Below are 25,002 nucleotides of genomic sequence, written 5' to 3' on the forward strand. Positions count from 1 at the left end.
CATCCTATTTTTGAGGCTAACCAATGGTTTGCATCTTGCGGTGTAGCCTCTGTATTTTTATTCATGAAGCCTTCTGCGGACAGTGGTCATTGACAAATCCACACCTGACTCCTGAAGAGTGTTTCTGACCTGTTGGACAGGTGTTTGGGGATTTTTCTTTATTATAGAGATAATTCTTCTGTCATCAGCTGTGGATGTCTTCCTTGACCTGCCAGTCCCTTTTGTGAATAGTAAGCTCACCAGTGCTCTCTTTCTTCTTAATGATGTTCCAAACAGTTGATTTTGGTAAGCCTAATGTTTGGCTGATGTCTCGTACATCATTATTTTTGTTTCTCAGCCTCATCATGGCTTCTTTGACTTTCATTGGCACAACTTGAGTCCTCATGTTGATACACAGCAATAAAGGTTTCCAAAGGTGATAGAATGACTGGATGCTGAGAGCTCTCTTATCCTGCATTAAGGAGGCAATTAAACGCACTTGAGCAATTACAAACACCTATGAAACCATGTGTCCCAAACATTATGGTGCCCTGAAATGGGGGGGACTATGTATAAACACATCTGTAATTTCTACATGGTGAAACCAAAATGTATAAAAATACCCTTTAGTAAAATCTGACAATGTGCACTTTAACCACATGTGATTTTTTTTCTATTACAATTCTCAAATTGTGGAGTACAGGCAAATATATAAATGATGGGTCTTTATCCCAAACATTATGGAGGTCACTGCAACTCCAAAATGTAATATCTGCTTATTTGCTGTTTTTGCAACACACAATGAAGCTGTTTAAAATAGATTGCACAGTAGCTGAAAGCTTATGGAACAATGTTCTCCAGCTCCATTTATATGCTGTAGTAGTTCACTTGGTTACCATCCCATTTGTCATCATTAGCATTTCCTCTGCCCTCGCTATAAGAAATAGGCCTCAAGGCATCGGCATTTTCTGGTATTTGGTGAGATCGTGGCTGATCTTGTGCCTTGTAACTTTTCCAATTCGATCCCCACATTTTTGGTTCACGAACTTTTATGGATCTCAGCCCTGAATGTACTCTTAAATATTCATAGCCTTGTGAGGTAAAATATCCAAGCACTTGCAGCCCAATGACTAAATAAATCCCTCCTCATACGATACGGTACCACTTAAAACCGGAGAGATTGGCCTGCTGACAGTCGCAACACGCAACAAGGTACACAAAAACTTGAAATGAAAAGTGAATACAAAAAGAAAAAGACAAGCGACGTTTGGTGGCTGCCATGTGCACAGCGCCTTCACCGAAACAAATGAACAAACAAACAAACACAAACTTATCCCCTGGGCAGAAGATTCTAAACTAGTGTACCCCCTGCACCACAGGGTCCCCCTTTGTTCTTCCACTGTCCATCACGGTGATCCCTCCACGCCGGGTCCCCATTGTCTTCCCCTCCCCCCTCGCGTTTCATCGGCCGCTGATCACGGCTCGACTGCATGGCCCCACCGCCACCGAGGCTCCCATTGCCGCCAAGACCCCAACTCTGCTGAGGCTCCCTCGACCCAGGCAGGCCTCGCCGACCGGTTTCACCGCAGTCCCCTGGGAGGCCTGTGGGGCTAGTCGGGCCTACCGGGGCGCGTTCCGGTCGGCAGCGTGGCTTTATGCGATTGTTCAGCGGGTGGATCGGGCACACGTGCGGCTCCCCGGGACACTCTCCTCATCCCAATGCCTCCCCTCATCTCCACTCAATGCGTCTCCCCTCATTTGCAATGCCTGATTCCTTATTCTGGGACTGTACTATTTTAGCAATGCCAGCTAGAGGAAACAGCCTCTATCTTCCATCCTGCCAATCCTTCTGTGGCATACCATGGATGTGTGTGTTTATAGGATATTTTTTGCAATTAATTATTAAGGCCCCTACGTCAGACTCCTATGTATTTATGAAAGCTCTGCCTTCAATGCCGTAATGTGGTGGGAGATTGCAACCTTCACGTGGTCTGCCCTGTTTCGACAAATGCAATCAACCTGGCGCGCAAAATCAAATAAGATTAGGTAGAACAAGTTGTCCTACAACTTTAGGCTGTGCATGCCATACGCAAGAAAAAGAATGCCATAATGTCAACAAAGCTCCTGGACCTAAGACCCCTCTCTGCCATTGTATCCTCGACTTCCTGACCCGTAGACCACAATCAGTGAGGACAGGTGACGGATATTCTCCATGGTAAATCTCGATAGCGATGCCACACAAGAATATATTCTCAACCCCTTGCTATACTTACGATACAATTGTGCGAGTAAGCCCATTTGCATGTTTGCAGATGACACCATCACAGTGGGTTGGATCCCGAACAATAATGAGGCAGAGTACAGGAAGGAGCTAGAGCAGGGGTGGGGAACCTTTTCATGTTTGAATGCCGCATTAAGTTAGCTGTAATCTAATAAGGCCGCATCCAAGAAACTTCAATTAGATATCCTTCAAAATGTTCTGTATTTTGTAAAGATCTAACTACTATGTACTAACTTCAAGAAAATGAAAAAAAATTGTTATTTCTAAAGTTAACTAACCTTTTAATGACTTTGTTGTGACTGCTTTTTGTGGGAAAGCATTTGAATATTTGGTTGTAACATGGAGGTACGCAGTTTCAGCTGATCTTCTAGATGGGTATCCAACATTTGTGACCTTAAGGGCGTCTTGATTTGGGTTAGGTAGGAGAATGTAGATTCGCAGCAATAAGTGGTTGAAAAGCAAGAAAGCATTTTTCGTGCAAGTTGTCGAAGATGTGGGTATTCTATTGCATTTTTCCATATTTCAATCGGATCTTTCTTAGCGTCAAATAAGGATTTTAAAATGTCATCTTCTGAGAGCTCAAATCAGTTCCATCTGTAGTTCTTTAGGAACCTTGGAAACATCAACTAAGTGAGGTTGAAATGCTAATTTGAGTGTGATGTCCTGATTCTCAAAGTCTGTGAACCTTTTATTGTATTCTTCAATTAATAAGTCTATAACAGCTGCGTATTCTTCAAATGATTCGCATGAATCCTCCTGCTCATCAATGACCTTCACTAACTGGGGAAAATGTTCATCCAAAATTTCTTTTTGAAGAAGAGTTTTGAAAAAAGATAGCTTTTTTCGAAATGCTTGGATTTTTTTTTTTACAACATTATCATATATAGACTTAGTTTTACCTTACAAAGAAACATTCAACTCATTTTGCTTTGACATGATATCACCCAGAAATGCAGTATTTCTATAGAAATCTTTTTTCAATAATTCACATTGCTGATTCTGTTCTTCATGAAATTTAACGATCTGTTCTTGCAAAGATAAAAATGTTGCTAACACCTGGCCTTGCGATAGCCAACGCACTTTACAATGATACGGCAAATCCAGACTGAATGCCTCATCGTCCAACTCCAAAATAGCCCTCATGACTTACTAATGTTTTAATTGTGGCCGTCAGTCAGGGAGGATTATTTAGTTGCATCTTCTTTTACTCTTTGGTATTTTAAATACGTTCATTTTAAGAATAAAATAAAAATAATAAAAGATGAATAAAAATAAAAGGATTTGTTCTACAAAATTTAGATTCATTCAAAAGGCCTCACTTAATGGCCTAGCAGGCCGCATGTGACCTTAAGGCCGCAGGTTCCCCACCCCTGAGCTAGAGAGCTTAGTAACATGGTATCAAGATAACCACCTCTCCAACAGGATGAAGGTGCTGGTTATTGATGATGTGGTGTAAATGCCCCAGTCAGCCCAATGGTTCCGAATGTTCCTCGGCATAAACAACACCAACAATTTATCCTGGACAATTTATACCACAGTCATTTCCTCATAAGGCAGAAGACAAAAGCTTGAAAGAACTTTCCACCAGATTTAAGAGCATCTCACCCCACAGTTATCAGACTGCTGAATGGTTCTCTCATAAGCTAAGAGTGTAGCCCTGATTTCTCGCCCCACCTCACGATAGCCGTTGGATTTTATTTTTGTTTTGTGCACTTTGTCTGTGGCTGTAACACTATACTCTGCACTCTGGTATTTTTCTTACACTACCTGTTTATTTGTATATGGCTTGAATGACTCGTATAGTAGGATTTGACTGAATAGCACGCAAACAATTTTGCACTGTATCTCTGTACCCGTGACAATAATGACCCAACACCAATACAAGTGCTGTTTGGCAGCACCAAGTTCTCAGCACATGCCATCATGACTTGGACATTGGTGTTTGGTCTTCGGGCCCAAATCCTTGAGTATTTAACCTAATATTTCCGGCAATGCAAAGGTTTGGGGGGGGGGGGGTTAGAGAAATAAGCCTCGTGTTGCATTTTTGACTTGCATGAGCTAGGAGACGTAAGCAATTAGTGCAAGTATTGTCATTGTACAGGGATTGAATATTTTGGAGGAAAGTCTTATTGGCTTCTGAAACTACCGTAGTGTCGATTTGCTTCGGAAGCTTGTGGATAAGCATCACCCAGTGATTTGAGAAACAATCTGCAATCTTTTGTGACTGACGCATCGATCCCAAAATAAGATTGCTCTATCGCACATCTCAATTTCTGCGTCCACAACTGTTCTTAACTGAAAAATCTTTGCTTGAACCACAGTAAACTCCCTTCAGCATCAAGGTTTTGAGAATGAAATGCAATGATTGTTTTTAAGTGCTTTTGGAAGGAGGGGGTGAGTGGGGAAAGTGTCTGGGAAATTGCTCCTCTCCCAATTTTATTGTCAATGCAAAAACTGCATTATTGTTTTTATTTTGAGGTTTGCAGGTGTTAAAAAGTGCCTTAATATTGGAACTCTAGATTGGAACTCTAGATTTTCTGCCCAGCTTGCAAGATGAGCATGATTTCTGTTGAAGGGTCTCTGCTATATTACTCCTGGGAAAATGTTAAGCACTGAAATGTTATTAATCATTTAATTGTCCTTGTATTAAAATTGTATATAATTTAGAAAATGGGGCATTGTGACAAAATACTATAATGTTCCATTTATATAGTGTTTTATTTATTTGCTAATGCCATGAATTAAATAATATCCAGCAGCCATTATGTAGTTAACAATCACACGATTATTTCTTCTCTCCTGGGAATAGTTTGGGCTAGTCTCTGTGAATATGGTAAAGCCATAGTCCACTTCTACATTTGAGAATAAATTAATGCATCAAAGTACATTTCTTACCAATACATCCTTAGTAATTTTTTTCTTGCACCCCACCAATCACCCATCCACAATTCTACCTCACTTGATCTTGCCTATGTAGTATTGTTTTATATGAGCTGATGTAATAAAATGGATAAAAATTGAGGGTGCTGTTTGGGAGGGGTCACTAAACTGGATAGCATGATGCAGAGTGCAGGAAGGAACTACAAATGCTGGTTTAAACCGAAGATAGACGCAAAATGCTGGAGTAATTCAGCGGGACAGGCAGCATCTCTGGCAAGAAGGAATGGGTCGAGACCCTTCAGGGTCGTGATCACTAGTTGGAATAACTGATATAAGAAAAATGGATCCACACTTGCTGTACAGCAGAAATTTGTGTTAATTCGGTTTGTGGTCTTAAAGTGGAGGAGAAAATGCAGTAGTAATTAACTTTACAGATAAATAGAGAGACTGGCAATTGTATATTTAACTAGTTGAATTTTGTGGTAGGAGTGTGAGAAGGATATAATCAATTGGCTGCCAATGTGAGTTGTCTGAAGTGATTGAAATTAAAGTAGAATCTGATAGCACAATTTAATGGCAGCATTTGTGTCAATGAAAAAAGGATAAGCCAAGACACAATAAGGTGTCTTATCATGTTCTTCCATGAGCTTGAATGCTGCAGCTAGGCTCAGTGATCCAAAAATCGTTATTATCTCCCAATAAGAATTATTTTACACATATTTCCTGTGTGCTTGTATGGTTGGATATTTGCATCACTCTTCTCTTGAGCTGTCTGACTTCTAGACTTCAAAAGCTGTGCAATTAATTAGCTTGGAGAAGCAACCAAAGAAATCTCGGGAAAATATATCTCTGGGAAATTTCTTGCTGACTCGTTTTGGTGACCCGTTTTGACTAACCTGTGCCAACCTCTCCCTAAATTCACTTGTACCTTTATTATTATTTTAGAGATACTGCATGGGAACAGGCCCTTTGGCCCACCTAGTCCACGCTGACCATTATCCCACCTTTGTATCCCACCTCCCTAAACACTATGGGGTACTTTGAGGCCAATTAACCTACAAATCCACGTGTCTTTGGGGGGAAACCGGGGCTCCTAGTGGAAATCCACATAGTCATGGGGAAAACGTGCAAACTCCACACAGACTGCACCCGAGGTTAGGATCAAACCCAGGTCTTAGCGCTGTGATGCAACAACTGTGCTGCCCTAAACCATCTCCAAAAATCTCAAAAAAAACTGCTAGCAAGAAACATATCAGTGGGACAGTAAAAAAAAATTGAGATTACAGTGCAGTATAAGTCAGTTCGGTACTCCGAAAAATGCAAGGAATCATGGGATTTGTCAAAGGTCGAACGTTATAATTATAATTAAAAATCGAACGAAGCGCTGTAGATTCAGTGAGTATAGTTTGGGGCCGATTTTATTTGTATTTTTTCTTTCAGTGGGAGACCGGGGGGGGGGGGGGGTATAGACTGGTGGTGGGGGGGGGACCCAGAAGCGCTGCCGAACCACCACTGGACCGTCCCTGGTCCCCGTCTCTCCTCCCTTCCCCTCCCCCCCCTCCCACTTGAGTGTCCCATCAGCCCCAAGGCCCAGCGTGGAGAAGCGCAAACCCCAGCTCACCTCCACCTCTCCCGTTGGACCGACAACACCAGCGGCCCCAGATGCACAGAACCCACAGCCAGCGCCAACTCCAACCTGACCCCGCTCCAATGAGGGCGGTGGAGGCAGGTTCTTTGGATGCTTTCAAAAGAGCCCGATAGGGCTCTTAAAAATAGCGGAGTCGGGGGATATGGGGAGAAGGCAGGAACGGGGTACTAAATGGGGATGATCAGCCATGATCACATTGAATGACGGTGCTGGCTCGAAGGGCTCAATGACCTACTCCTGCACCTATTGTCTAACTACAGAGGAACCCGCTCCCCGATGGGCCGCTACGGCGACAAGTGCCAGTTCGCCCACGGCCTCAGCCACCACCCCAAGTACAAGCTGTACCTTGCACACCACCGGCTTCTGCCCATACGGTACCCGCTGCCACTTCATCCACAACCCTGAGGAGGAGCGAGGGCACCAGCCTCGACTGTGCCGTGCTGCGGGCTGCCTTCAGCCCTGACCTGGAGTTAAAGCTGGCCCGGACTCTGGGCTTGGTGCTGGGCAAGGGAGGGGTAGGAAGTTGCTGCTGCCGCCAGCACCACCATCACCAAGCCTGCATACAATGCAACACCACCGTTGCCAAGACTGTTTTATTACTAGTGTCCTATGACCCGGGCATGTGCATTCGGAATACCGAACTCGCTTATTGGGACAGAGAGCACTGTTGTGTAATTACAATCAAAATTACATTTTAATGGGCTGAGTAAAAGTTTGAGATCCAAGGTGATCTTTATGTAGTCCAGGAAATAATATGACATTGAAGGCCTGTTTTTTTTTTTACTAACTCTAATAGACATGGTTGTAACAGCCAGCTTTTGTTTTCTGTCTTCTGCTTTTGTAGTCGTCAAGGTCTATTGTGTAGCCCACCTGAAAACTGGTGAGAGGGGGAACCAAGCTTGAGTGGCTGCAGCCCCAGAACTTAAGCTCAATTCATCATTTTTCTATTGAGAATTAATAATTCATATTAATTTCAGGAAAGGGCTATTTTGTCAAAGCAAAGTTCACTAAACACCTCAATTCTTTCAGGGGTATGGGGAGAGTGCAGAATTTTTGCTCAGCACTAGCATCTTTTCACGTTGCAACCAAAAGTCAAGAACCACTTCCTATCAGCATTTTGCCTCGAGTTTATTTCTTACTTTTTGAGGATTTCAGTGTTACTGGCATTTATTGCCCATTGTTAATTGCTCTTGAGAATGAGCCATTGTGAAGCAGTAGGTAATGCTGCTACATTAAAGTTTTTGGCACCTGAATTCTATTTTAGCCTTGAATTACTGTGTGGATTTTGCATAATCTCCTGTTGCTGTGGGTTTTTACTAGATGCTTCAGTTTCTTTCCACTGTCTAAAGATATGCTGGTGGTGTAATGACTGCTGTAAATCAGTCCTTGGTGTAGGTTAAGGAGAGAAAGGATCAAAGGGATTTGATGGGTATACCAAAGAGTAAGTTTCAGAAGTGAAGGAGCAGGAAAATGGGATTGCTCTTCTGAGCTGGCATGAAAACAACGGTCCAAATAGCAAGTGCTTGTATTGTCGTAAGTAAGAAAGAGAAGGTGGTTGTGAACTGCTTCACCATATCATAACAGTCCAACTGGCAAAGGTGCAGAGAGATGGGCCAAACGCTGGAAACATAAGACTAACTTAGATGGGCTTCTTGGTCAGCATGAATAAATTGAAGAAGGAATTCCAGAATTTGGACTAACTGGTAAATGTAGCCATAGCAATATGATTCAGAATGGTGTGAGATTTAGTGGTGCTGCCGGGTGCCTGAAGCACAGCACAGGTTGAGGTGTTGTTGAAATAGCCTTGCTGAAAAAGGCTGTCACTGTGCCGCTGAAAGTCAGTTGCCTGACGTGTATTTGGACCAAGTCTATGGTGTGCTTCAGAGCAGAATGGCCCTGGCAAAACACCAATCTAAATATTGAGCAAGTGCCACTTAATTGATTTTTGTAAAAATGTTTTCACTCTGCTCTCAATAAACAAACAAGTTTTGCTTTTAATCAACAGCACTGATATTGGCAATTTTCTACTTTATTGGGTAGATGCTACCATTTTTGAAACTATGGGAACAGCTTGACACAGTGCAGCTATTTGAGGAACTTGGATCACCTGCACTATACATGAGATTAATTGGTCCCAAGCCATTGCTGCATCTAGTGCAGTAGATACAGCATTATTTTTTGTTGTCAGGTCGAATGAGTGCAGTAGGTTGTAGACCAGCTTCTGCGATGCAAGTCATCCCGGGGGTAAGCAAAGACTGATCTTGTGTTTGGCACTTGGGTGCTGGGCCCACCATCATTGAGGATGGGGATGTTCTTACAATTGGGTCCTGTGATTGGATCTTTATTTATTCACCACATTGATGACTCGATGTGGTCAGGCTAGAAGCCTGATCTTGTCCATTAGTTGTGATATTGGTTAGATCTGTCTATTACAGGTTCAACATCCATTGTGTAGTTTCAGCAGATTATTATCTCTCTTTTTAAGTGTGCGTGGTGCTATTCCCAGCATGCCTTTTTACACTTGCTGAACTAGGGTTAATTCCATGGCTTGATAGTAGTGGTATCTTAGTGGGCAATGAGGATATAGATCTTGTTCAGAGTCTATCCCATTTTGCATGATTATAGTGCCACACAACAAGATAATTGTCCTCAATGTGAAGGAGCATACGTTATCCCAAGAATTATTTGGTGAAGGAGCATACGTTATCCCAAGAATTCTTTCTACCAGCATTGATGAGGATAAAGTTAAACAGCTCTGCCCTTCAGAACTCCACTACATTGGTCAATGGCGTTGCTGACAGTGGGTATTGAAGTTCTGCAGCCAGCATAGATTCTGTAACCTTGCTGCTTTTAATGCTGCTTCTAATATTGCTCAGCATTGAAGACTGATAAATCACGTGAGAGAGGACAGAAGATGGTATTCAATGCCTATATTTACCTTGTTGCAAAAATATGTAATCGGGTCTGAAGTCATTGTTGAAGTTCTTCTGCACCCGCTTTGAAACCTTCATATCCTCCTTGTAATGCGGCAACCAGAGTTGTGCACAATATTCCAGATGTGGCCTTACCAAAACTTTGATAAAGCTGCGACATGACTACCTGCCTCTTATACTCAATGCTGCAATGAAGAAACATACCATATGCCTTCTCTACCCCTCTATCTACTTGTGCTGCTACTTTTGGGGAGCAGTGGACTTGAGCCCCAAGATTCCTCTGTATATCAATGCTGTTAAGGGTCCTGCCATTAACTGGATACTTTACTTTCCCCTTTCATTTGCCTCCCAAAGTGTGATACCTCGCACTATCTCTGTCCATATCTGCAACTGATCTATGTCCTGATGTTTCCTTTGACAGCCTTTCACCCTGTCTGCAACTCCAATTTTGGTGTTGTCTACATTCTTATCCATCATTAGTATATATCACAAATAAATGAGTCCCAGAACTGATCCTCGTGGAACACCATTGGTCACATGCTTTTAGACAGTATGGCACCCTTCCACCACTACCCTGTCTTCTCAGAGTAAGCCAGTCCTGAATCCAACCTGTCAAATCATCACGGCTCCCATGTATTTTGATCTTTTGGATCAGCCTTCTGTGGGGGACCTTGTCAAATTTCCCATTTCTGAGGAAGGATGGGCTGATGTTGGAGAGGGTCCAGAAGAGTTTGGGAGAATGATCCCATAAATGATCGGATTAACATATGATAAGCGCATAAAGGCACTGGGCTTGTGCTTCCTGGAGTTTAGAAGGATGAGGATGGAACTCATTAAACCTGCCAAATAATGAAATGCCTGGATAGAGTAAATGCGGAGAGGTTGTTTCCACTAGCGGAAGAGTCCAGAACCAGAGGCCATAGCCTCAGAATAAATGGATGTACCTTTAGTAAAAAGATGAGGAGGAATTTCTTTAGTCAGAGTATGGTGCATCCATGGAATTCATTGCCACAGGCGCTTGTGGTGGCCAAGTCGATGGATATTTTTAAGGTGAAGATTAACAGATTCTTCATTAGTAAGGTTGTCGGGTTGAGAGGGAATGAGAGATTGGCCATGATTGAATGGCAGAGTAGACTCGATGAGCCAAATGACCTAATTCTGCTCCAAGAATTTATGAACTAATGAGATACCTCACTGAAGTCCAGTAGACAACATCCACTGCCCTACCTTCATTGATTAACTGTGCCATATTCCCCCAATAGAAAATCAATTTAGTAAGGCATGACCTGCCCTGGACAAAGTCATGCTGATTGTCCCCTAATTAGCTCACAATGCGAGAAAATCATATCCCAAAAATCCTCCAGTAACTTCAATACCACTATGAGGCTCACCAGATGATATTCCCAGATTATCTCTATTTCCTTCTTAAAGTCATTTGTAGCTGCACTAAAAGGTGTTGAAGGCAATAGAGTATAATCCAATTTATATGAATTCTAAATTCTGTTAAATAGAAAATAATTATGGAGGAATCTGCAAATCCAGATTGTAGACTTGGCCATGCAGTGCAAAGTACAATATTTGACAACACAGTTCCTAAATCAGCTGCTATTGGTGGGAAGATGTTGAAATGACCTAGCATGCATAGACGAAGAACTCTGTGGATCCCGATCAAACAACTACAGTTGAAATGTTTAATTTTTGTCGATATTTCCCATGGGAAGATTAATAGAGGCTTGCATTTTAGGCTGTCCGGCATCAATTCATCTTTCAATGTTACATCAAAGTTCGTTCCCCAAGAAAAGTCAGCGTACTAAAGAGAAAAAAAATTAAGGGAGTGTCATTTAACTGAGACTGGGATTAAAAATATATATATCTTTTGCTTCTGCACAATTGTTTTGCTCCCTTCTCCTCTATCGTCCTTGTACTATTGGCGAAGGGGTGCTTGTTCATTCAGCCCAGACCTCTCTTTCAGCATTTATGTGTTTTCTCTCTTAGAAAGGGCTGTGAAGATCCAGTGAAATCTGTGCAACCTGGCAAATGAACCTGGACTTTTTCAGGGTCTTTATTGCACAGACCAAGTTCAGGGAAAATCTGGATAGGACCTTTGTGTCTGTATGGCTACAGGACATAATGATACATTCTAAGATGCAGCAGTATATGAGTATCTGCAGTGGGGTTTCTCCGGGTGCTCTGGTGTCTTCCCATATTTCAGGTTTGTAGGTTAATTGGCTTCTGTAAATTGTCCCTGGTGTGTAGGATGGTACTAGTGTGAATGGGTGACTGCTGCGGTCTCATTAAACTAAACATGAGAATCCTGTAATGTGAGCATCTATGCTGTATTTGGCACTTCCAATCCTCTGTGAAGAAATCTAACAAATCTACTCCAGAGTTTGATGCTTATTGTTACTAACCTAATAGTACTTCAATCTTTAGTTTTGCTGTCTGTAACTCAAATTCCATTGTACCTTAGTTGGTTAAGTGACAATAGACGCGAACTTGAATTTAGGTACTGACATCGGACTTGTAATGATTCATTATTAAATAGTTTACTTCATAACTCAATTGAATATACGTTTGTGTTTGTACAAATCTTTAATCCAGTAGCAGCAGAATCATAGGAACCTGACACAGGCTCGGATGAACAGGTTTTATTTTAGTAAAGTCCTCCCTCCTCCATGATGGCACTGCAGCCAGTTCTTTTGTTCCTGCTGTTGCTTCTGCTATGCAAATATAGGCAACAGAAGCAACACTGAACTTTTTCATCCCTTGTTCAGAATTGTGTTGTTTGTATTCCCATCAGGTGAGGTGCCCTTCCATCCATTCTCATTGAGCAAGGATATTTTAAGTGGTAGCTCCAACATGACAAAATATGCCAAGGCACTTCAGGAATTAATAAACATAATTCGAGTCTCAGGAAAGAATAGGGCAATTTGAAGAGATGGTTTTGAAAGGCGATGTGGAATAGACAAGTGGCAGGTTTCTTGGGAAGGAAGGTGGGAGCACAGCTGCCACTATGGAACAGATATGTGTTAGGATAATCAAAAACCTGTAACCGGAAGAGTGTAGATTTTAGGGCCAGGAGACATTGGCGAGGGATGAAGCTAAGTAAGGATGGCCTTAAAAACAAGGTAAGAATTTTAAACCTGATAAGTGCCTTAACGAGCAGCCATTATGAGTTGGAAAACATGGGGCTGATGAGTGAACAGGACTGAGAGTGAGCAGGATATGGGCAGCAGACCTTTGGATGATTTCTAATTTAGATGGACAATGTGGGAGGTTGGCCACAATTAGATTAGTTCAGCTTTCCTGTTCATGATCATAGAGAAGAGTTTATCAGCAAATGAACAAAGGCATGGTCAAATGATGTGGAGATACAGCTGGATCTTAATGACAGCATAGATATGCTAAGGAAAACTCAAACATAAATTAAATTAAATTAAATTTCTTTATTTATATAGCACATTTTTTAGTCAACTTGCATTGACCCCAAAGTGCTTCACATAATTACATCCACACACACAGGCAAAGGTGGGTGAAGTGTCTTGCCCAAGGACACACACAGGCAAAGGTGGGTGAAGTGTCTTGCCCAAGGACACAACGACAGTATGCACTCCAAGTGGGATTCGAACCAGCTACCTTCCGGTTGCCAGCCGAACACTTAGCCCATTGTGCCATCTGTCGTCCCATGGATAGCAGGATGGCAGAAGACAGAGTGACAATAAAGGGGGCTTTTTCTGGTTGGCTGCCAGTGACTAGTGGAGTTCCGCAAAGGTCTGTGCTAGGGTCGCTACTCGTCACTTTGTATATAGAAACATAGAAAATAGGTGCAGGAGGAGGCCATTCGGCCCTTCGAGCCAGCACCGCCATTCATTGTGATCATGGCTGATCGCCCCTATCAATAACCCGTGCCTGCCTGCTCCCCATATCCCTTGACTCCACTAGCCCCTAGAGCTTTAACTCTCTCTTAAATTCATCCAGTGACTTGGCCTCCACTGCCCTCTGGCAGGGAATTCCATAAATTCACAACTCTCTGGGTGAAAAAGTTTTTTCTCACCTCAGTCTTAAATTACCTTTATTCTAAGACTGTGGCCCCTGGTTCTGGACTGGCCCAACATTGGGAACATTTTTCCTGCATCTAGCTTGTCCAGTCCTTTTATAATTTTATATGTTTCTATAAGATACCCCCTCATCCTTCTAAGCTACAGTGAATACAAGCCTAGTCTTTTCAATCTTTCCTCATATGACAGTCCCGCCATCCCAGGGATCAATCTCGTGAACCTACGCTACACTGACTCAATCACAAGGATGTCCTTCCTCAAATTAGGAGACCAAAACTGTACACAATACTCCAGATGTGGTCTCATCAGAGTCCCATACAACTGCAGAAGAACCTCTTTACTCCTAACTGAAATCCTCTTGTTATGAAGGCCAACATTCCATTAGCTTTCTTCACTGCCTGCTGAACCTGTAAGCCAACTTTCAGTGACCGGTGTACAAGGACGCCCAGGTCTCGCTGCACCTCCCCCTTACCTAACTTAACCCCATTGAGATAATAATCTGCCCCCTTGTTTTTGCTGCCAAAGTGGATAACCTCACATTTATCTATATTATACTGCATCTGCCTCGCATCTGCCCACTCACTCAACTTGTCCAGGTCACCCTGCAACCTCCTAACATCCTCTTCACAGTTCACACTGCCACCTAGCTTTGTGCCATCCGAAAACTTGCTAGTGTTGCTCCTAATTCCCTCTTCCAAATCATTAATATATATGGTAAACAGTTGCGGCCCCAACACCGAGCCTTGCGGCACTCCACTCGCCATTGCCTGCCATTCTGAAAAGCACCCGATCACTCGCTTCCGGTCTGCCAACCAATTTTCTATCCATGTCAACACCCTACCCCCCCCCCCAATACCATGTGCTCTAATTTTAGTCACCAGTCTCCCGTGCGGGACCTTATCAAAGGTTTTCCTAAAGTCTAGATACACTACATCCACTGGCTCCCCTTCATCCATTTTACTTGTCACATCCTCAAAAAATTCCAGCAGATTAGTCAAGCATGATTTCCCTTTCATAAATCCATGTTGACTTGGACTAATCCTTTTACTGCTATCCAAATACCCCATTATTACCTCTTTAATAATTGACTCCAGCATCTTTCCCAGCTCCGAAGTCAGGCTAACTGGTCTGTAATTCCCCGTTTTCTCTCGTGCTCCTTTCTTGAAAAGTGGGATAACATTAGCTATCCTCCAATCCCCAGGAACTGATCCTGAATCTATTGAACATTGGGAAATGATCACCAATGCTTCCACTATTTCTCGAGCCACCTCCCTGAGGACCCTGGGATGCACACCATCAGGCTCAGGGGATTTATCATCCTTCAGTCCCATTAGCCAGCATCTTTCCCACCACCGAAGTCAGGCTAACTGGTCTGTAATTCCCCGTTTTCTCTCTCGCTCCTTTCTTGAAAAGTGGGATAACATTAGCTTTGGGCGAGGTGATTGAAGGCTTTGTGGCAAAGTTTGCAGATGGAATATGGTGTAGCAAAGTGTGGAGTCATGCATTTTGGTAGTAGGAATAAAGGTGTAGACTATTTTCTAAATGGGGTGAGAATCGGAGGTGCAAAGAGACAATAGGTGCAGGAGTAGGCAGGGCTCACTTTGTTTTTCTCTGATGCCAGCCGGGCAACCTCGGCAGCTTTTTAGGTTGCCAAATGACAGTTTAGGTGGTTATTTAAGACGGCTTGCATGATGCGTGCAATAATGTGCTCGGAATTATGGTCAATGAAGCATTCACATATTACAATACCGTATCTCATCTCTTTTTACACGTTGCAATGAATGCAATTTCTATTATTTCTTTCCACTTCCAAACAAAACTCTAGTTGAATTATTCAGCGTATGATCAACCTCAGTGAGACCAAGTGCAGGCTTGTCGATCGCTTCGCACAAGTTTGCATCACTTAGTTTGCAATAACCAACCTGATCTCCCAACCTCAGCACTTCAACTCCCCTCCCATTCCGAATCAGACCTTTCTGTCCTGGGCCTCCTCCATGGCCAGAGTGAGGCCCACCGCAAATTGGAGGAGGAGCACCTCATATTTCGCTTGGGCAGTTTACACCCCTGCGGTATGAATATTGGCTTCTCCAATTTCAGGTAGTCCTTGCTTTCTCCCTCCTTCCCCTCCCATTCCCAGCTCTCCCACAGCCTACTGTCTCCGCCTCTTCCTTTCTATTTCCCGCCCCACCCTCCGAAGAAGGGTCTCGACCCGAAACATCGCCTATTCCTTCGCTCCATAGATGCTGCCTCACCCGCAGATTTTCTCCAGCTTTGTCTACCGACGGGATCCTACCACTTGCCACATCTTCCCATCTCCTCCCCTGTCAGCTTTCCGCAGAGACCGCTCCCTCCATAACTCCCTGGTCAATTCGTCTCTTCCCATCCTAACCACCCCCTCTCCTGGCACTTTCCCTTGCAACCGCAGGAAATGCTACACTTGTCGCTTTACCTCCCCCCTTGACTCCATTCAAGGACCCAAGCAGTCTTTCCAGGTGCGGCAGAGGTTCACCTGCACCTCCTCCAACCTCATCTATTGCATCCGCTGCTCTACGTATCAGCTGCTCTACATCGGTGAGACCAAGCGTAGGCTTGGCGATCGCTTTGCCCAACACCGCCGCTCGGGTCGCAATAACCAACCTCATCTCCCGGTGGCTCAGCACTTCAACTCCCCCTCCCATTCCGAATCCGACCTTTCTGTCCTGGGCCTCCTCCATGGCCAGAGTGAGGTCCACTGTAACTTGGAGAAGCAGCACCTCGTATTTCGCTTGGGCAGTTTACACCCCAGCGGTATGAACATTGACTTCTCCAATTTCAGGTAGTCCCTGTTTTCTCCTCCGCTTCCCAGCACTCCCTCAGCCCACTGTCTCCGCCTCTTCTTTCCGCACCCCCAACCCCCCAACCCTCACATCAGTCTGAAGAAGGGTCTCGACCCGAAACGTCGCCTATTTCCTTCGCTCCATAGATGCTGCCTCACCCACTGAGTTTCTCCAGCATTTTTGTCTACCCTTTCACACAAGTTCTGTTATTCCACTTTCCTCACCCACTCCCTACACATTAGGGGCAATTTTACAGAGACAAGTTAACCTACAAAGCAAAAGCGGCTTTGGGATGTGGGAGGAAACCCACACGCTTGCAGGGAGAATGTGCAAATTTAACACAGACAGTGCCCGAGGACAGGATCGAACACAGATCTCTGGCGTGTGAGGCAGCAAGTCCACCAGCTGTGCCACTATATTTTATTTTCCAACACACAATAAATTATATGTTGATAACTTTGTTTACCAAAAAAAAAGAAACGATCCATTTTCAGTCTTAGATCTCTAAGTGACCCTATGTCCCCCTTTACAGCTACTGTATATTTTAATTCAGTTCAAGACTATGGGGCAGTACATTGGCCATAAAGTTGCTGCCTAAAATTGCCTGAATATGGGTGCTGTCTGTATGGAGTTTGCTCCTTTTCCCTTTGATCGCATGGTTTTCTCCGGGCTCTTGTTTTCTTCCACATTCCAAAGGTGTGCAGGAATCATTTTCAGACCCAACCCAAAATGTAATGTTTTCCTTTTGTCCAGAGATTCTGTCTGACCTGTTGAGTTACTCCAGCTTTTTGTGTCTATCTTCACTTTAAACCAGCATCTACAGTTCCTTCCTACACACACAATACTATACTGTGGTGCGTGGGTCTCGAAAGGAGGCACGAAGTCCAGAGTTTCGAGAAGCACCTTTATTATATTCCTCCCGGTTGTAGGGAGGACGAAACTAGAGGAAGATGGCACCCAAACCCCTGCCTTTTAAACCCTCCGGCTAAGGGCCGCCTCCGGACTGCACCACTCCTGTGCCGAGGGGTTCGGCAGTATGATGGCACGACCCTTAGGAGCCGCCACAATACCATAGAACTTTATTAACCCCGGGAGGGAGGGAGGGGTGTGTGTGTCCGTGTCCGTGCCCGATTCCTGCCTTCTCCCCATATCCCTTAACCCCGCTATCTTTAAGAGCTCTATCGAACTCTGTCATGAAAGCCTCCAGAAAATTGCAGAGATTTCCACAGATTCACAGCTCTCCGTGTGAAAAAGTTTCTCCTCATCTCTGTTCTTAGTGGCTTATCTCTTATTCTTCAGCTGTGGCCCTTGGTTCTGGACTCTCCCAACATCGGGAACATGTTTCCTGCCTCTAGCGTGTCCAAACCCTTAATCTTATGTTTCAATAAGATACCCTCTCATCCTTCTAAATTCCAGAGTATACAATCCCAGCCGCTCCATTCTATCAACATATGACAGTCCCGCCATCCAGGGAATTAACCTCATGAACCTAGGCTGCACTGCCTCAATAGCAAGAATGTCCTTCATCCAATTTGGAGACCAAAACTGCACACAATACTCCAGGTGTGGTCTCACTAGGGCCCTGTACAACTGCAGAAGGACCTCTTTGGTCCTATACTCAACTCTTTTTATGAAGGCCAACATGCCATTTGCTTTATTCACTGCATGCTGTACCTGCATGTTTACTTTCAGTGACTGATGAACTAGGACCACCCAGATCTCGCTGTACTTCCCCTTTTCCAAACAACACTATTCAGAAAATAATTTGCCTTCCTGTTTTTGCCACCAAAGTGGATAACCTCACATTTATCCACATTAAACTGCATCTGCCATGCACCCGCCCACTCACCCAACCTGTCCAAGTCACCCTGCATCCTCATAGCATCCTCCTCACAGTTCACCCTGCCACCCAGCTTTGTGTCATTGACTTGGGAGTGCTGGTGCAGGATTCCCAAAAAGTTCATCTGCAAGTCAAATTAGTAGTAAAGAAAATAAACTCAATGCTCACATTTATTTCAAGAGGGCTTGTATACAAATACAGGTGTGTAGTGTTGAGGCTCTATAAGGCACTGGTGCGGTCACATTTGGAATTTTGTGAACAATTTTGAGCACCATATCTGATGAAGGATGTGCTGGCTCTGGAAAGGGTCCAGAGGAGGTTTACAAGAATGATACCTGGAATGAGTAGGTTAACCTATGATGAGTGTTTGTCAGCACTTGACCTGTACTCGCTGGAGTTTGGAAGAATGGGGGTGCAGGAGGGACGGGACCTCATTGAAACATACAGAATAGTGAAAGGCTTGGATAGAGTGGATGTGGAGAGGATGTTTCCACTAGTGGGAGAGCCTTAGACTGGAGGCCATAGCCTCAGAATTAAAGGAAGGTAGACAAAAATGCTGGAAAAATTCAGCGGGTGAGGCAGCATCTATGGAGCGAAGGAATAGGTGACGTTTCGGGTCGAGACTCTTCCTCAGACTAATGTGGAGGCGGGGGCGGGAAAAAGAAAGGAAGAGGCGGAGACAGTAGGCTGAGGGAGAGCTGGGAAGGAGCGAGAAAGCAAGGACTACCTGAAATTGGAGAAGTCAATGTTCATACTGCTGGGGTGTAAACTGCCCAAGCGAAATATGAGGTGCTGCTCCTCCAATTTGCGTTGGGACTCACTCTGGCCATGGAGGAGGCCCAGGACAGAAAGGTCGGATTCAGAATGGGAGGGGGAGTTGAAGTACTGGGCCACCGGGAAATCTGGTTGGTTAATGCGAACTGAGCGGAGGTGTTGGGTGAAGCGATCGCCAAGCCTATGCTTGGTCTCACCGATGTAGAGCAGCTGACACCTAGAGCAGCGGATGCAATAGATGAGTTTGGAGGAGGAGCAGGTGAACCTCTGCCTCACCTGCAAAGACTGCTTGGGTCCTTGGATGGAGTCAAGGGGGGAGGTAAAGCGACATGTGTCTTTTGGTATCCTTTGCCGAGGATCGCCAGTGTAGGAGCTCCGATCCCTGTGGACTTTAACACCGTGTAGCAGCGGTCTCCGGTAAGAAGCGGCCGACTCGGGAGCTCCATGCCACGGAGTGTTCCGATCCGTCCCGGCGTCGGAGTTTTCATCGTCCCGACGAGAGGGCTTGAACAGTGGACCGTCGGTAATGGCAAATGCGGAGGGTTCAGCCCCGACCATGGAAGATGACTGAACTTTATTGACTTCCATCACAGTGAGGAATGTGGATTCCGCTGTGGTGGATGTTTATATTAAATGTTATTTTATGTGGCTGAATTGTGTATTGTTGTTTTTCTCACTTAGAATGGCTGTAAGGTAACTCAAATTTCACTGTCCCTTAATGGGTACGTGACAATTAAATTGTTTCTTGAATCATTATAAGGGACTCCTTTTATCTGCAGTCTCTTGCTGTCATGCCCAAGCTTTCCTGAGGGAATGCTTGTGAATATTGGAAAGTTCCAGGATATCTGCCCACAAATGGCAACTCTTTTTGTTTAAAACTTAGTGTCAGCGAATCAAATAAGTTCATTCCTGGGGAAGAAAGGTAGTAGAAATAACAAAATACACCAAAATATACTCAGCAACTCAGACAGCAAATGGTCATTGCTGCATGTTGCTTGCCTTCCATCAGAACAGCAAATAAGTGAAAGAGGAATCAAATGATAATTATAAATATGCTCAATCCTCTCCACCCCCCCACCCATAAACCTGGTTTTGCAAATCTACACGTTGCACAGAATAAAACCCTCTATTACTGACACTTGGATCACCTGCAATAGAATGTTGTTTCAATCTTGTATTTTGCTTCTGGCATTAAGTAAAGTGCAAATCGGTATGAGGCTTAAAAGCTTAACAAGCGTTATTAATGCCTGGGTAACCAATTAATGACAATCTTGACATATTGAGGTCTTGATAACATTGGTTCCGGAACAATGCACTACATTTTTTATGTCTACCCAGATCTTTTTATTTGGCTTGTTCCTCTTAATATAGGTGAAGTAAACAACAGCCATGTTTAATATTTCCTACAATTAAAGAGAACTCTCTTGTATATTGCGATAGGATGTACAGACACTCCCCGGCTTGCGCAAAGGTTACGTTCCTTGCCCAAGTCAAATTTTCCCAAATTAGAATTACCATAAAACTAGTAGAAACAAAGAACTGTAGAAGTTGGTTAATACCCAAAATGACGAAGTGCCTGAGTAACACAGCTGGACAGGCAGCATGAAGAATATGGATGGGTGATGTTTCGGGACCCTTCAGAATGAATCTTCATGAAGAGTTTCCCGAGTCAAAATGTCACCTATCCATGTTCTCCAAAGATGCTGCCTGACCTGAGTTACCGCAGCACTTTGTGTAGTTTAACCTTAAATCTAGACGCGGATGGTGCTGATTTGCACCAGCGGTTGAGGCAGTTGGTGTTGCAGTTCATCTTTGTCATTGACCTTTGTGATGATGAGGAAACCTAGTCAATTGGAAGTGTTGAGGCATGGCAACAGCTCCCATAAATAGTAAAATTAAGCTTGACACACACTAAAAAAAACTGTAACGCGTTCAATTTTCACCATGGCTTTTAATATTGTCCTTATCAAGTTAAGTGCCTGTTTAAAAATGACTGTAAAAGATTTGTAATTAGCAACATTAATTCATAGGCATTTAGTGTTGTTTGTCCAGTCGCTCGTTTCCTGGTAGCTTCAAATGGAGTTTGAAACAAAGCACTAATGCGATATGCAGTTATTTTCTACTGAAAAATGGAAACAAAAGTGCAAAGGTTTTGCTTCCGACTGTCTGTTTGACCTTGATGATGTGTGAGAAAGGCACTCGATGTTATATTTAGATTCTGCTTATTTATAATAGCAAATACCTGCAAGGAATTTGAAGCTCCCATTCACTATTTCTCTGGAGTTTACAAATGCCTTGAGATCTAATCTTTCAATCGTGTACCAAAATTATTTGACAAAGTTGTCTTCATCTTTGTCACATAAAGTCAATGCCTTCCACATCACATTGTCTCCTGTACATTGCTCTGGAACCCGCACGGAAATACGGGGTGGGCATTTCCTCGTGGGAGGAATGTGTAACTGATTGAAGCTTCAATCTCATATTTTTGTGTACCAGTAGTATCTTTATCTCCCCCTCATGAAGTATCTATCTACCTATGCTTTTTAAATATTTAAGGATTTGCTTCCAGCTCCTTTTGAGGAAGAGTGTTTCATAGATACATGACTCCAAGATTTTTTTTTCTCTTGGTCTTTATCTTAAATGGTCAACTCCATATTTTAAAAACAGTGATCCCTTGTTCCAAATTGATGATGAGATTTCCCACACGGAAATGTCCTCTCCGTGCCACCCTGTTAAGATCCCTCAGGATTTAGTCATTCATTCAGCCTCACTTACTTTTCGAAATGTGATTTGCTGTCAATCCAGGTTAAAACATCTATGAAAGATCACTTATTATTCCTCACATACAAATTTTGGAGATGTTGGAGATTTAGAACTGCACTCTCCTTGTACTACACCGGGTTACCTGTCCAACCTGTGCCGATCAGACAATAACTAGATGCCATTTTAGCAAACCTGTATTTGCAATGCATCGTTGACACGATCGTTGCTTTAAAGGAGCCTGATCGGACAACAATTGACACATGGTTAGGGTAGGTAGGTGGTTAAACTTAATCTAGGGTTTTGATGGAGAAGCAAGACCTTGGACTTGAGTTGCATGGCAGCTGAATGTACAGCCTCTAGTGAGGCAATTGATGATGGTCAAGAGAGAGCTGTAGAGTACAGAATTCTTTGAGGATTGGAATGAGATACTTTATGGAATGAAATACTTTTGTCACATGTGACAAGTCGCAGTGAAATTCTTTGCTTGCATACCCAAGGTATGCAAATAGTCGCCACATACAGCGCTGACAAAGTACCCCCTCTCTTCATGCCCCCCCCCCCCCTTCCCGGCAGTCCCCCCACGCCGGGTCCTCCATTGTTCTTCCCCCTCCCTCACGGTGGTCCCTCCGCGCTGGGTCTGCAAGCCGAGCTGGAGCAAATTGTTTTTTGGGAGACAATATAATGAACAGATATGAAAATAAAAACTTTTAAAAACAAGGCTTTAGAGTCCCAATATATTTGTAGATCAACAAATATAGCAGTCTTAATTATTCCGTAGTATGGTTTTCTTTACAGGGGTTGGGGGAGGGGGGGGGGGGGGGGGGGGGGGGGGAAGGTGTTGAGTCAAATTAGCAATCTTTGTGGTAGCTTCAAAGGTGGCCTTGGTAAAGGGGTAAAATGCACCTAGTTGTTCCTCATGATAACTTGATGCAAAGTGTATCTCATGAAACTCTGGCCTACACACTCAAGTAACTTGTTAATATCTACGAATATAGGGTGGCACGGTGGCGCAGCGGTAGAGTTGCTGCCTTCCAACTAATGCAACGCCGGAGACCCGGGTTTTATCCCGACTACGGATGCTGTCTGTACGGAGTTTGTACGTTCTCCCCTTGACCTGCGTGGATTTTCTCCCAGATCTTCGGTTTACTCCCACAATCCAAAGACATACATGTTTGTAGGTTAATTGGCTTGGTAAATGTAAAAATTGTCCCTAGTGGGTCTAGGATAGTGTTAATGTGCAGGGATCGTTGGTCGGAGCGGACCCGGTGGGCCGAAAGGGCCCTAAACTAAACTAAACTAAATTTACCGAAGGATGATTTTCTATGGATTTGTGAATCTATATACAGGTGCACAACCTTTTATCCGAAGATCCAAATAACGAAAACCTCCGAATAGCGGACATTTTTTCGGTCCTTGAAGAAAGGTCCTTGAAAACGTTCACCGAGGGCGGCCCGCAGAGGTGACAGCGGAACCTCCGGTCGGTCCTCGAAGAAAGGGGAACTAAATCCCCATTCATAAAAGAGAAGGTGAGGGTATATTGCGCGGGAGGGTTAATAATTGACAATATGCTGCTGCCTGCCCGCTGAGTTAAAATGTTCCCACGGTAGACTCACGATACACAGTGTTTCGTGAGTCTTGCGTGGGAACTTTTTAACTCAGCGGGGCAGGCAGCAGCAGATTGTCGCTCCCTTCAGTTTCACCCCACCTACACCCCTCTGCTTCCCGGCCATGTGTGTGACCCCTTCCCTCCCCTCTCCAGCTCCCCGCTCATTGCACCGGCGCGGGGGCTTTGCACTGTCACCGGAGACGTCAGGACCAACGGGACACCGACCCCCAGGCCCACTGCAAGCACGGAGATCCCAGAGACCCACAGCCAGCAGCAGCCCAGCCCCGTTCCAACTCCAGAGGAAAACTGCAAACTGGCCGGAGACGTCAGGACCACCAGAAGCCGTTCCCCGAGCTGCGCCCCCTCATCGGGACACCGACCCCCAGGCCCACGGCAAGCACGGAGATCCCAGAGACCCACAGCCAACAGCAGCCCAGCCCAGCCCCGCTCCAACTACAGAGGAACCTGGGTTGCGGATGACGGGGCGCAGCTCGGGGCGTCGTAGGGGCCCATCGGGGAGCGGGTTCCTGTTGGTCCTGACGTCTCCGGCCACCTGCCATCCTCTGGGAACCGTACCGCCCTTGCAGGAGAGTGGGGTTGTTTGTAGTTGCAGAGGGAGGGGGCAAGGGCGGTACAGTTTCCAGTCTCAGCTCCAGTCCAGGGGGGTGGCCGGAGACGTCAGGACCAACGGGACACCGACCCCCAGGCCCACTGCAAGCACGGAGATCCCAGAGACGCACAGCCAGCAGCAACTCCAGCCCAGCCCCGCTCCAACTCCAGAGGAACACGTAGGGGCAGAAGCTGATGGTGTGCAAGGTACGTCTTGTTCTTGGGGTGGCGGATGAGGGGGCGCAGCTCGGGCTGTGGGCATACTGCCACTTGTCGCCGTAGCGGCCCATTAGGGAGCGGATTCCTCTGGAGTTGGAGGGGGAGGGAGGTATTGTGCTGTTTGATCGCCCCCTGCTATCCCAGGGACAGGGAGTATTGTGCTGTTTGATCGCCCCCTGCTATCCCAGGGACAGGGCACAGCGGCTTTTTAGACTGGTGGGCAATCACTTCCAAAGTTCTGCCCACACAGTCAGTACACCTCTCCTACACTGCATTTCATACAAACATTTATTCTGCAAGAAAAAACTACATTGAAGACTCAAACTCGCGACCGAGTTTACTGCCGGGATCAAGGCGCAAACTCGCGACCTTGCGGATATGAGCCGAGCACTCTACCACTGAGCCAGCCATTAAAATCTACGCTAAAAAAATTCCATTCCGAAGACCGACAAATTCTGAATTACGAAAAGTGTCTGGTCCCAAGGCTTTCGGATAAAAGGTTGTGCACCTGTATATCTCTAAACTAGTGAATAGAGGTAAAGTTTAATAAATTCAAAATTTGATAAAGGTTATTTTCAATCTCTCTTGCACTGTTT

The 25,002-nt window shown here is 44.6% G+C and overlaps 1 protein-coding gene across 4 annotated transcripts in view; it reads left to right on the top strand.

Annotated features, from left to right (window-relative positions):
* LOC116978635 (C-terminal-binding protein 1-like) overlaps positions 1 to 25,002 on the top strand; it is a 109,136-nt gene that overhangs the window by 42,869 nt on the left and 41,265 nt on the right. The gene's annotated exons all lie outside the window — the stretch shown is intronic.

This window comes from Amblyraja radiata, chromosome 11 (genome assembly GCF_010909765.2).
Source record: "Amblyraja radiata isolate CabotCenter1 chromosome 11, sAmbRad1.1.pri, whole genome shotgun sequence".
NCBI lineage: Eukaryota > Metazoa > Chordata > Chondrichthyes > Rajiformes > Rajidae > Amblyraja > Amblyraja radiata.